Source organism: Penaeus monodon, chromosome 12 (genome assembly GCF_015228065.2).
Source record: "Penaeus monodon isolate SGIC_2016 chromosome 12, NSTDA_Pmon_1, whole genome shotgun sequence".
In the NCBI taxonomy this organism is placed as follows: Eukaryota; Metazoa; Arthropoda; class Malacostraca; order Decapoda; family Penaeidae; genus Penaeus; species Penaeus monodon.
Window position 1 is genome coordinate 5,912,799 of NC_051397.1, and position 14,880 is coordinate 5,927,678.

Sequence of the window (14,880 nt, forward strand, 5' to 3'; positions counted from 1 at the left end):
TAAATGTCATGAACTGCCACAGTTGGGTGAGGGGGAGGTAACCCAGATATGCCAGTGTATGCTGCTGATGCTGACAATGCTTGTATTCTTGAGATAACCTCTAAAAAAAATAGTCTCGGAATCACTTGTTTGATTTTGAAGACACTTTGCTTACATGATATTGAATATCCAGAACTGATTTGAGTACATTACAAAAATAGGAGAATTAGGTTAAGGGATTTATTTTGTTGCAATGATGTGCACATTGCTACTTTTCTGGCATTTATGTGCAGCATTTTCCCTTGTATATACTGATTCATTCTCCTTCCTTATGAATGATAATGATTAATATATTTTCTTAAGTATTTGTATTTGTGTATCCCCCCTCCCATTACAAGTCATTAAGTGACATAAAGGTCATAACTATATTATTGTTATATGTGATATCCAGTTACATTACGTTCAAATTTCTCTTTTCAGCGATAACGACGATGTTGGGTGAGTAAATGATGCATCAGAGAACAACAGTTTGCTTGCTTTTATTTTTTCTAATATAAACAGTTTTCATAATGAATATGAGCTTTTAGTGAGATAGTTCTAGTTAGTGCCTTTGTGTTCCTGCACATGAACATCATGGATTTACATCAATATTTGGTTGTGCATAGATTGTAGATTCTGCAAATTTAATGAGTATCTAATGCATTATAAAATGTTAACCTCTCTGGCTGATACAACAAGTGAAATGAAGGTAGGTTTCTTTGAGGGTATGTGCATAAAACCAAAAGTATTTACAAATTATAAAGGATTTGGATTGATATAAAATACTTGTGCATGGGTAAGTCTAGGAGTTCTTGTCTATTCACCCAGCTTTTTGTGTGCTTCGTGTTTTTTAATTGTGAATGCTAATCGGTGGAGCTAAAGACCTTTTTATAACCCCAGTAAATGTTACCAAGGCTATCAGCAATTGTAAGCCAGCTCCCTTTTTTATCACAGCTATTGAAGCAAGTATGGTCATCCATTTTCAGGTATTTGATTTTTAAGTTGAAGGAAATAAAGAAATACTACTGTGATAGAATACAGGCAGAGTCCTGGAGCACAATTATACAGGCATAGGCCCCAGGAACACTGGCACACAGGTGTGCAGATGCAGATACACTTGTACACAGATGCGCAGATACAGACCCATTTACAATGCCACGCAAATGTGCAGACAGATGTACAGGTACAGTGGTACATGGGTGTGCTCATATATATGTGCACTAGCACACTGGTGTGCAGACAGATGTACAGGAAGAAATAGACACTAATGGGCAAAACTAGAAATAGGCATGTACAGTAATGGGCAAAGCTTGAAGTAGGTGTGTGCACAGTAATGGGCAAAGCTTGAAGTAGGTGTGTGCACAGTAATGGGCAAAGCTTGAAGTAGGTGTGTGCACAGTAATGGGCAAAGCTTGAAGTAGGTGTGTGCACAGTAATGGGCAAAGCTTGAAGTAGGTGTGTGCACAGTAATGGGCAAAGCTTGAAGTAGGTGTGTGCACAGTAATGGGCAAAGCTTGAAGTAGTGTGTGCACAGTAATGGGCAAAGCTTGAAGTAGGTGTGTGCACACTAATGGCATAACTAGTAATGGGCACGTGCGCACACTAATGGGCAGAACTAGTAATGGGCACATGCGCACACTAATGGGCACATGCGCACACTAATGGGCACATGCGCACACTAATGGGCACATGCGCACACTAATGGGCACATGCGCACACTAATGGGCACATGCGCACAGTAATGGCCACGTGCGCACACTAATGTGCAGAACTAGTAATGGGCACATGCGCACACTAATGTGCAGAACTAGTAATGGCCACGTGCGCACACTAATGTGCAGAACTAGTAATGGCCACGTGCGCACACTAATGTGCAGAACTAGTAATGGCCACGTGCGCACACTAATGGGCAGAACTAGTAATGGGCACGTGCACCCACTAATGGGCAGAAATAGTGATATGTGCACACCCACTAATGGGCAGAACTAGTAATAGGCTCGCACACTAATAAGCAAATGCCACTTGTGGCATGTATGTGCATGCACAGAGATAGCAGCACCTGGACTTGACAGGCTTGGCATAGAGGGGGGGAGGGGAAGCATTTGTACTGATATGCACATTGAGATGGGCACATAGAGGGAGGAGCACGTACACTAATAAGCATAAAAATGAGGAACACACTCTGACAGACTGACTGAGATGGGGGTGGGAGCCACACTCTGACAGACTGACTGAGATGGGGGTGGGAGCACACACTCTGACAGACTGACTGAGATGGGGGTGGGAGCACCACACTCTGACAGACTGACTGAGATGGGGGGGAGCACACACTCTGACAGACTGACTGAGATGGGGGTGGGAGCCACACACTCTGACAGACTGACTGAGATGGGGGTGGGAGCACACACGCTGACAGACTGACTGAGATGGGGGTGGGAGCACACACGCTGACAGACTGGGATTTTATGAATTGTTGTAAAATAATATTTGCATGTAATATTTCTTAGGATAACTTAAGTCACAAATTGTATGAGCTTCCTTATCCTGTACATGTATCTGCATCAGATCATCAGTTATTAATCTTTCCATCATTTTTTTTTTTAAGATTTATTAAGAATTCTAAAATGCACAAACCTCGAGGACATAAGGAAATGTTGAAGTCTGAAAATATAATGAAAAAAATGGAGCAATAATAAGTAATTAGTGGAAAAAAGGGTTTTAAAACAATGTAATAATTTTGGGTATATAGAATAAGGTAATTTTAAAATAGTAAATAATGGGATAAATTTTAGGTGAAATAATTGTGGAATAAAAGGTGGAATAAATAAAGGTAAAAATACAGGTATAATATACAGTGAAATATAAAAATGGAAAAAGGGGGTGTAAAAAAGGGTGGGATAAAAAGGGGGTAGGGGAAAAAACAAGGGAGGTATAAATAAAAAAAAGAAAAAATATAAATAAAAAATAATATAAAATACATATATAAAAAAAACAAAAAAAAATATAAATAGGGAAAAAAATTCAAAAATGAAATACATAAATGGATAATAAATATAAGGGAATAAAAAAAAAAATAAAAATTATAATATATAAAATAATATGTATTAAACCCAAATTATACATTAAATAAAAAAAAAAAAAATAAATATATATATAAAAAAATATATATATATATGATATATATAATAATATATAATATAATAATATGTATACAATAAATATAATAAAATATAGAAAAAAATTTTTAATAATATATAATAATAGATAGTATAATTTTAAAGTAATATATAAATAAAATATATATATATATTAAAAGAATTAAATAAAGATATATATAATATAGTATATTAAATAGTATATTCAAATAGTAATGGGTATAAATATATAATAAATTTAGTATATAATTAAAAATATATAGTGAAATAAATATAATAATTATATAAATATTTTATAATAAAAATATATATTATATAGAAGATATATATTAATTATAATATAATATATATATAGTTTAATAATATTAAAAATAGATTATATAAAATAATAGTTTTTATAAAGGGGATAAAGATTAGTAAAATAATAAAAATTAAAAAATATATGAAAAATATATATATAAGAGATGTATATATATATGGAAAATATATATGATATATAATATTATAAAATTATATATAAAAATATATATATATTATATATATAATGTAATAAATTTATAATATAGAATAATATAAAAATAATAATAGAAATTAAAGGAAAATATAAAATATAATATATATATAGTGAGATAATATATTTAATAACATATAATAAGAAATTTTTTAGATATTTTATATATATATATATGATATATAGTATATATACATAATAAAATATTAAATTAAAATTTATATAAATATGAAAAAAAAAAATTTTTTATTTAAAAAATGTATATAATAGGGAGATAAAATATATATATATATAAAATAAAAAAAAAAAATTTTTAAGACTAATGGCAGAAATAGATAGGGCAAATGAAACTTCGTGGCATGTATGTGCATGCACAGAGATAGCAGCACCTGGACTTGACAGGCTTGGCATAGAGGGGGGGAGGGGAAGCATTTGTACTGATATGCACATTGAGATGGGCACATAGAGGGAGGAGCACGTACACTAATAAGCATAAAAATGAGGAACACACTCTGACAGACTGACTGAGATGGGGGTGGGAGCACACACTCTGACAGACTGACTGAGATGGGGGTGGGAGCACACACTCTGACAGACTGACTGAGATGGGGGTGGGAGCACACACGCTGACAGACTGACTGAGATGGGGGTGGGAGCACACACGCTGACAGACTGACTGAGATGGGGGTGGGAGCACACACGCTGACAGACTGACTGAGATGGGGGTGGGAGCACACACGCTGACAGACTGGGATTTTATGAATTGTTGTAAAATAATATTTGCATGTAATATTTCTTAGGATAACTTAAGTCACAAATTGTATGAGCTTCCTTATCCTGTACATGTATCTGCATCAGATCATCAGTTATTAATCTTTCCATCATTTTTTTTTTTTTTTTTTTTATCATTTTTTTTTTTAAGATTTTTAAGAATTCTAAAATGCACAAACCTCGAGGACATAAGGAAATGTTGAAGTCTGAAAGTATATATATGTATATAAATATGTATGCATATATATATGTATATATATATGTGTGTATATATATATATATATGTGTGTATATATATATATATGTGTATATATATATATGTGTATATATATATATATATATATATATATATATATACATATGTATATATATATATACATATGTATATATATATATACATATGTATGTATATATACATATATAATATGTATATATACATATATATATGTAATATACCATATATATGTAGTATATACTATGTATATTAGTAATATATATACATATGATATATGTATATATATACATATGTATATATGTATATATATACATATGTATATATGTATATTATACATAGTATATATGTATATATACACATGTAGATATACATATGTATATATGTATATATATACATATGTATATATGATCTAATACATATGGTATAATGTATAGATATAAATATGTATATATGTATATATATATGTAATATATACATATGTATATATGTATATATACCAATATGTATATAGGTATAATACATATGTAGATATTCATATACATATGTATATAGTATATATACCTATGTATTATATGTATATATACATATGTATATATGTATAGTAGTACAATGTATATATGTAATATACATATGTATATAGTATATATACATATGTAATAGTAGATTATACATATGATATATGTATATATACATATGTATGGTAGTGTGTGTATATACACATATGTATGTGTGGGTGTGTATATTACATATGTATGTGTGTGGGTATATATACATATGTATTGTGTGTGTGTGTATATATACATATTGTATGTGTGTGTGTGTATATATAAATATGATGTGTGTGTGTGTATATAACATATGTATGTGTGTGTGTGTATAATACATAATGTGAGTGTGTGTGTGTATATATACCCATATGTATGTGTGTGTGTGTATATATACATATGTATGTGTGTGTGTGTATATCTTACCATATGTATGTGTGTGTGTGTATATAACAACTATGTATGGTGTGGTGTATAGACATATGTATGTGTGTGTGTGTATATATACATATGTATGTGTGTGTGTGTATATATACATATGTATGTGTGTGTGTGTATATATACTATGTATGTGTGGTGTGTATATATACATATGTATGTGTGTGGTGTCTATTATACATATGTATGTGTGTGTTGGGTATATATACCATATGTATGTGTGTGTGTGATATTACATATGTATGTGTGTGTTGATATATCATATGTATGTGTGTGTGTGAATATACATATGTATGGTGTGTTGTGTTATAATATACATATGATGGTTATGTGTGTGTATATATATACATAATGATAGACGGTTGGCGTGCACCCGGATATATCAGTGACCACTCGAGGCTTAAACTCAGGAGTGCTTTCAGGGGTTAGGCGCTTGGAAAACATCGGGTCTTGTGGCAGGATGAGCAGTTACCTCTGCTATCGCGGGAATTGAAGCGGGACTGGAGTTGAGGTGGCTGCCTCTCATGAGGGTGAGAAGACCTGGGTAGCGGCACGATCAGTGTGGGGTGGTTACACTACTACTGGTCGGGCCCGTAGCGATGGTCCACCACCTCCAGGCCTGTAGGCCCATAGCCATCTCCAGTCGTTTCGCCCGCGGTAGTCGAGGTGGGGACACCGGTTGATGAGCGTATCATGGCATGAGACTGAAGCATGCTTTTGCTTCTTGTCTCTTATTGCTGTTTACGCCTCTACCGATGTATAAAAATTCGATGTGAAAGAGGCGTTCTACGCCATAAACTCGCATTCTGTTGGCAGACGAATTTGCCCCCGGCGAGACATTGCCATTGTTATGGGCGACTTCAAATGCGATATCCGGCTGTGATGAGCTGGCTACGAGATGTCTGTCGGCCCACATGGCTCGGGAGATGATCCCAGCAGCGAGAATAGGGCCTCCTTCTCCAGGACTGCTAGTCCCAGAAAAATGAGGATCTCTGGCTCCTGGTACCAGCGCTCCAAACCCGCATGCTGGAACTGGTACAGCGATTACAAGTACAGTGGCCAAGGAGACGATCACATCCTTGTTAGCACGCGGATGGAGGATTCCTTCCAGAACTGCCAGGTTTGACCGGACATAGTGCTGAGTTCTGTGGCACCTGACCATAGGCTGGTGTGGCTACCCTGCGGGTCCACTTCATAAACTCCCCGTTCCCTCCAGTGGCCACCCTAATGGTTGTTCACTTGGACAGACTAAGGGAGGAGGAGTGTGCCGTGGGTTCGCCACGGCAGGGTCTCTGACCGATCACCACAGAAACCAGCAAAAACCTGACGGACCCAGTGCTCTGTGGGCGTCCTTCAAGCGCGTTAAACTCGAAGGCAGAATACCCATCTCCATGGAGACATTAGGAGGCCACTGAAAGCGGTCGCAAGGCTGGCTGAATGGGGAATCAAGTCTTGCGTCGTTCCATGGTGCGTAGGGCTCGGACACTGCTGAAGAAGAGACAGGAACCAGTCTATCACGGAATCTTGCTGAGGATGGTCGAAGGCCATTTCTTGGTAAATGACCTTTCGCCCTGCCTACCAAGCCCTGAAAAAACTGAACCCTTAAGCCCTCCCACAGATGACTGTAGTATGATCAGCGGTATGGAACGAAATCATTCTCAGAATTCATTGTGGGTGGTTCGGGAACGTTGGGCTGAGTTATTGTTGAAACAGTTGTACCAGGGGGACCCTACAAACAGTTAGCCCTTTTGGTTGGATGCACAGCGATTGTCTCGTGCGTGCCGGACCCACCAATCAGCGAGGAACCTCCTACCCTAAAACAGAGGTAGGCTGGCGATTTCCAAGCTGAAGAGTGGGAAGGGAAGGAAAGCTGCAGGCATAGTGATATCCCGGCTGCTGAATTGCCTAAAGGCTGGGGGTTAAAAACCTATGGGCTCGGGGCCTGCATACCCAATCCTGATGCCATTTGGGCAGTCTGGTACCAATTCCCCCCTGGACTGCTGAGGGGTGTGGTCATCCCTCTCTGGAAAGGGGAGGAAAGGGGATGATGGGACTGTAGCAACTGACTGTGCATTACACTGCTCAGCATACCAGGCAAGGTTCTCGCCCCATTCTTTCTGAAACGGATTCCGCAACCACCTTACTGAGGCCACCAGAGGGGACCGGAGCAGGTCTGGATTTACTCCTGGCAAGCCACAATTAGACCGTTATACTAGCGCTCTCGAGTAATTGTGGAACGGCCGGTTCTGAGTTAGTCGTTGGGTTGCTTGCAGCCTACATCGAACCTCAAGAAAGGGTTTGACTCGGTGCATCGGGAATCGCTTTGGGAGATTCTGAGACTCAGGGGGCATTCCAAAACACAGATATTGGCCTGTAGCAAAGCCTCTATGCTGGTACTGAAAAGTGCCCGTAAAGGTGGGTGGGGGGTATGTCGAAACTTCTTCCCTGTTAATTCAGGGGTGAGGCAAAGGGCTGTGTCCTTGCACCCCACACTTTTCAAAACACTTGTATGGAACTGGATAATGGGCGAGCTACTAGCCAAAGTCAGTGCGGCGCAACACTAGGCCAATATAAGGTCTCTGACCTCTGACTTTGCCGATGTTGCCATCCTATCGAGGGCCTTGGAAGTAACTTGTGGCGGCTCTTGATGCATTTAGCAATGACGGCGAAGGCCCCTAGGGCTAGAGGTTCTCCTGGACCAAAGACCAAGATTCAGGCACTTTGGGGGCCTGCTAGGGGAACCCGTTCAGGTCGATCCCATGCTTGCGGCGAGGACGTTGGAAGTCACAGAAAGTTTTTACATAAACTTGGTAGCGTAGTCATATCTGCGGGTTGTCCAGACCAGGAAGTCAGTAGACGGATTTGTCTGGCAACCGAGCCTGAACTCGATTCAACAAGAGCGTTTGGGAGATGTCGGTTACCATTGCAGAAGGACCACGCTGCGGTTCTTCAAGGACTTGATACTTCGTTTTGCTCTATGGAAGCGAAACCTGGACGCTATCCAGTCCTTGGAGTTAGCCTTGGATGCCTTTTTGTAACAGTCCTTCGCGGACATGGGGTACAGTTGGCGGGCCAGGTGTCCAACGGCAGTTACACGTGAGACTGGCATGGGACCTGTACTGCATAATCCCGGATCGCCAACTCAGGGCTATATGCCACCTAGCTCGCCTCCCTATGGACGAACCCTGCCCAATCAGGTTGTCTCTTGCGGAGACAAACCCTAGGTGGAGGAGACCTGTGGGACTTCCTAGGAAGATCCTGGCTTTGGGCAGCGCGAGAGACTGTTCGCGAGGAAATAGAGATGGTCCGTGTGCCGCCTGGAGGAACTCGCCTCGAGGGATCCTCTGTGGCTGTAAGCCGAAGGGTGGAGGCAGGCCATGCGCACCCGTCGGCGTTAGCCCCTTGATGATGATGATGATATATCATATGTATATAATACAATGATATCTATATATGTATATATATGTATATATATTGTATATATATATTATGTTATATATATGAATATATTGTATTATAAATATTATTCTATATATATGTAGATATATATGTATATATGTATATATATGTGTATGTATATATATGTATATATATATATGTATATATATGTGTATATATATACAATATGATATATATGTGGATTATATATATATATTGTATATATATGTGTATTTATTATATATATATATGTTATATATATGTGTATAATATAGATATATGTATATATACTGTGTAAGATTAATATTATGTATTATATGTGTATATATATAATATATATTATGTTATATAATACATCTATATTTATGTGTATATATATACATATATATATGTGTATATATATACATATATATATGTGTATATATATGTATATATATACATATATATATACATATATAGCTATGCGTACATGTAGACACAAATATATACATATATAGCTATGCGTACGTGTAGACATATACATATATAGATATGCGTATGTGTAGACATACATATATAGATATGCGTATGTGTAGACATACATATATAGATATGCGTATGTGTAGACATATACATATATAGCTATGCGTATGTGTAGACACACATACTTATATAGCTATGCGTACGTGTAGATACACATACATACATATATAGCTATGCGTACGTGTAGACATATATATACATATATAGCTATGCGTACGTGTAGATATGTATTATATATACATGTATAACAATGCATACGTGTAGTTACATACATTTATATATACATGTATAGCTATGCGTATGTGTAATGTACCTATACCTATATATATACATATACATACGCCTATACCTATATATACATATACGTATACCTATATATACATATACCTATACCTATACCTATACTATACATATACCTATACCTATATATACCTATACCTATACCTATATATACATATATCTATACCTATATATATATATATATATACCTATACCTATATATACATATACATATATATATATATACTTATATATACAATATACATACATATACCTATGTATATATATGATAATGATGCAGAAAAATATAGAACATATTTCCACTATCACATTGTCATTATGTACACTTACATTCTTGTATTGACACTCCTTTGGCATTTTTACTTGGATGAAATGCATTATACATACTCTACCAATAGTCTATACTATGTTTGATGTAAAAAAAATGGGTTAATAATTTAGTAAAATTGAAATGGAAATACAGCTTGGTATAACAGTGCTTAAAAATGGGTGGGGGGGTTGTAAACTATGATACCAGATTGTCAGACATGAGTAACTAACATTCTTGGAATGTTTGGGTGCAATCAATAATCAGTTTAAATTTGATATCAAAATCAACAGCATATAGAAAAAATACAACTTGGGGTTGTCATTATGTAATAACAAGATGGGGGGAAAATTTCGTACTGTTGTGTTGAGCTCATAGCGTCCTGATTACCTGAAAAGGTAATTATAATTTTGAAGAAGGTTAAAACAAGTTTAAAGAAGTTACCCTTGCTATGTTGATGTTTGTGATTTTGTGTACAGTGTTATACTGTACTACTTTATATTGTATATTCGTAAGTGTATGTATACATGTATGTATATACATCATTTATAATCAACAGTTTGCATGAAGTTTTGCTGGCTGAATTTTAGCATGATACTGGTTAATGTATTATGAAATATATTTGTCTTTGAATTTTTACACAAAGCACACCAGAATATCAGTTTATATGTTTTGAATTGTGGTGTGATTTTGCATGTCTAACACCATTTACTATCAATATTTGAATATCCCCAGTTAATAGTGTGAATAGATGAAATGTATACAACCAGTATTTGATGTAATATATTTCATTACTTAAGTTGCTTACAGTATGTGTAAATACTGTTATGCAGCAAGAAATTGACCATGTTACAAGAACAAAACCCCTCTACAACGTGCACTCTCCAAGCATGTAAATGGTTTTGAGGAAAGGTATTGATATTTTCTGCAAGTGCCCAGTTAACGTTCATTTTTGGTAGTACGTTGTATTTCAAAAACTTTCCCCTATAACAGCAGTTAGTACCTGTTACCGTGAACTTTGAAGTGGTTACCAGCTCCCACAGCTACATGGAGGTTTCAAAGTCCCTTAGTGTTCTTATTGAATGAATATTATTTTCATTTGCTCACAAGTGCAATAACTAGCCTTCTGTCTGCTTCTGTGCTGTGTCAATTATCTTTATTACTTTTTTCAAGTTCAACATTTTTTCCCCCACATTTTCTGTAGTACATACAGTCTATGAAACAGAAGAAAGAAACTTTACTGTGACAGGTTTCCTCTATTTTGCTGTCATGCAGGCTTTCTCATAAACTGTGCTATCTATATTTCTCCAGTTACTTGTTTTCATTATACTTGAAGTGGAACTTTCTCTGGCCTTGTCTTCAAAATTATAGCACATCACAATGTAAATCTGTACTGTCCTTATAGTATTCTGCGAGAGTGAGCCTGATTTAAAAAAAAGCATAAGAAGTCGTCCATCAAACTTTGTCATTATCATCTTTTTTTTTTTATCAGGGATTGCTGAAGATTTTTTTTTTTGTCTAACGGGTACACAAGAGCCATTAACTACTCAATAAGTTCAAATTTTTAGATCTACTATATTTATGCTCCACTTTAGCGAAAAGACACTTAGTGATAAGTGCAAGTTACAAAAGACTGGACTAGTTAAACTGCTAAGAATCTTTTCTGACTTTAAAATCAGAATCTGAAGTAAGTGTTGTTAATCTTAAGAGGATTAATAATCCTGAATCTACCATCATTTTGATGATTATAATCGATCAAAATCATCTCAATTTTCTTTATTATTTTAGTTAAAGCTTTCACTATTGTATTATTGCTGTTACCATGATTACCACCTTTACTTCTTTCATTACCCTAGCCATTAGAAAACTTGCTAGTTCCCCAAATAAATGGGAATACTATCCAAATAATATTGCCTAGGTTGTTACTGTCATCCTTATAGACATGATATAGTTATTAGTATTGCTGATTCTTTGGAGTTTTGATCACTAATTTCAGTCCCGTTATTTTTTATATATGATTTTCTATGCTATTTTGTGGTTTCTTTTTAATGTTGATATTACTTCTCTAATTTGTATCTTGTTTTATTTCAATATTTTTATGATAATTCCTATTTTCCTCTTACAGAAAATGTCATATTTTTTATTTCACAATTTCTCTAATATCATTTACCCTTGTTCTCTTGTGTTGATATTTCTCCATTCCAGAACTAGTTACTTGTAGTAGTAAATGTAGTGATACAAGTAAAAATTCCAGTACTTGTGCTACAGCAGCTGGTTCTGTTATGGCCACCACTGTTACTACTACTTGTACTAGTACTCTTGCTACTACTTGTGCCAGTACGGCCACTGATACTTGTGCCAGTACGGCCACTGATACTTGTGCCAGTACGGCCACTGATACTTGTGCCAGTACGGCCACTGATACTTGTGCCAGTACGGCCACTGATACTTGTGCCAGTACGGCCACTGATACTTGTGCCAGTACGGCCACTGCTATACCTGTTATTTTACTGGAGCTGTTGCTGTCATTATTACTGTTACTATCAATAAGTTTACTTTTACTTCCTGTAACTATTTCCAGTGCTGTAGTGTCATTTTATAATTAAGATTGATTTATTTAATCCACACAATCGGTGATATTAAGGTTATTTATTTTAGTTGATTAATTTTGTGTGTTTACATTAATCTGTTGTAGTTCCTACTATCAAGGTTAATATTTTTATTATCAGTTAAGGGGGTTGAAAACAGGCTGATTCTCGCTGTATATCATTTATATTCTATTGCCCATTCCATTTCTGACTTCTCCTTTCTCTGTGTTTTTCAGAGGCTACCTGAACCCTGGAACAAAGGTAAACAGTCCACCACCATCTTGGTCCCTGTCTCGCTACCAGTAGCCACTCTAGTGCTTTCTTGACACCAGTGTTTTTTATTTTTTTTCCTTCCCCCTACCTTCTATATAGTTCTTAGGTTATTTCCTACCTTCTATATAGTTCTTAGGTTATTCCCTATCTTCTACATGGTTCTTAGGTTATTCCCTATCTTCTACATAGTTCATAGGTTTATGGAACCCCTTTAGTCTTATCAAATAACTTCTTGTGGCCTCTGCTTTAGTCACCAGCACATTTTTTCCTTCACATCACATTCTCCTATTAAAAAAAAAAAAAAAAAGTCCACCCAGGGACAGTTCTTACTAGAACATCTGTTCCTCATTGTCCCTTTCTTTAGGCTACTTACATTTGTTTTGGATCTACATGTCCATTAACCTAAGGTCATTGCTGCTGCTGCTGCTGCTTAGTTTGTTTTTTTTTTACAGAATTATCTACACATTTTTTTCTCACATTTTGCAAGCAATACCTTCTGCTGTGCATCTTTTCATGCTGTCTATTTTTGTTTAGCTTTTAACTTTGTTTTTCCTTTTTCTAAGTGGTAGTTTAGATCCTCCCACCCCTCCCCAGAAACACTAGTAGGATTCCTTTTTACAGCATTTATGCAATATTTGTTTAGTATATCCATTTGAGGGCACATTTTTTTTTGTATTGCACATTTGAAGGTTGCATATTATTATGGATTTGGTCATTCTTATTGTTGACATTTACAATGCTATATGATGTGTTTTCCATTACAGTGTCTGGCATTTCTCTTTAGCTTCTCCCTCTGCATCTCCTACACCTTTTATCTCATTAACTCTGACCTTTGTTTTGGCCCATTACTGTTGTTTTCCCTAATAGCTCCTCTTGGTCATCTATTTGTTGCCCCATTTCACACTCGGAGCTTTCTTCAAACATTTTCTTGAAGATGGTCCTTTTTTTTTTTTTGGTTTGTTTTTAAGTCTTGGAATGGGTTATTTTTTTCACAGGAAAGTCATTTCCATGTGGAAAAAGCCATTTGAACTTGACCACATTTTACATATAGAAGGTGCTAGGTACCTTATGTTCTTGTTTCACACACCATGCAAGTGATGAAGTGTATCATCACTAGCATCTATTTTGTTACTTTGAATTGCTTATTCATGCCTCAAGCAGTACTACTAGTTTTGCAAAACAGTTTTCCCTTTGATGCCCAGTGTAACTAAAATAAACTTATCCCCCCCCCCCCCCCCCCCCCCCCCCCCCCCCCCCCCCCCCCCCCCCCCCCCCCAAGATGCCCATTTCAATTAGTATAACTAAGGTCCAAGGTTTCTTGTCCCTCCAGCAAAGCTGCCAACTCATTGGAAATTGAACACAATCCAAGGATTTACCTGGGGTGTCATGGTTTATTCCTGATTCCCCATGATTTTTTTATGGCCTTAGTGTATTGATTATATTATTTATAAATTTCCATAACTTTCAGATATATATTCTTTGCTGATTCATTAATTTTTTAAATTTTTAATTATTTTTTAAAAAAATTATATTGTTTCTTAACAATTTTTTCATCTCCACTTTACTACTTTAGCATGTATTTACTTTATTTTTAATTTTATTCATTATTTTATATATTTAAATAATTTTACTCGCTCACTTCCATTAATTTAAATTTTCCATTGTATTTACTGATCAATTATTATTTTATAACCATTATCTTTATCCCAGTTAACCACAGCTTATTTATTTCCCCCCCATTTCATATTTATCCCATACCCCATTTAATGGACATCCTTG

At 35.8% G+C, this 14,880-nt stretch overlaps 1 protein-coding gene across 9 annotated transcripts in view; it reads left to right on the forward strand.

Moving 5' to 3' along the window:
* Positions 1-431: 431 nt before the first annotated feature.
* The window catches only part of LOC119579214 (polypyrimidine tract-binding protein 1-like), a 117,664-nt gene continuing 103,215 nt past the window's right edge, over positions 432-14,880 (forward strand). For 7 of the 9 annotated variants that reach the window (XM_037926938.1, XM_037926941.1, XM_037926945.1 and 4 more), the window contains exons 1-2: positions 432-477; positions 13,065-13,089. The gene's annotated coding sequence lies outside the window, so the exon portion shown is untranslated. Of the gene's footprint in view, positions 478-13,064; positions 13,090-14,880 lie in introns of those variants that run through there. The other 2 variants (XM_037926949.1, XM_037926935.1) reach the window with 2 other exon arrangements.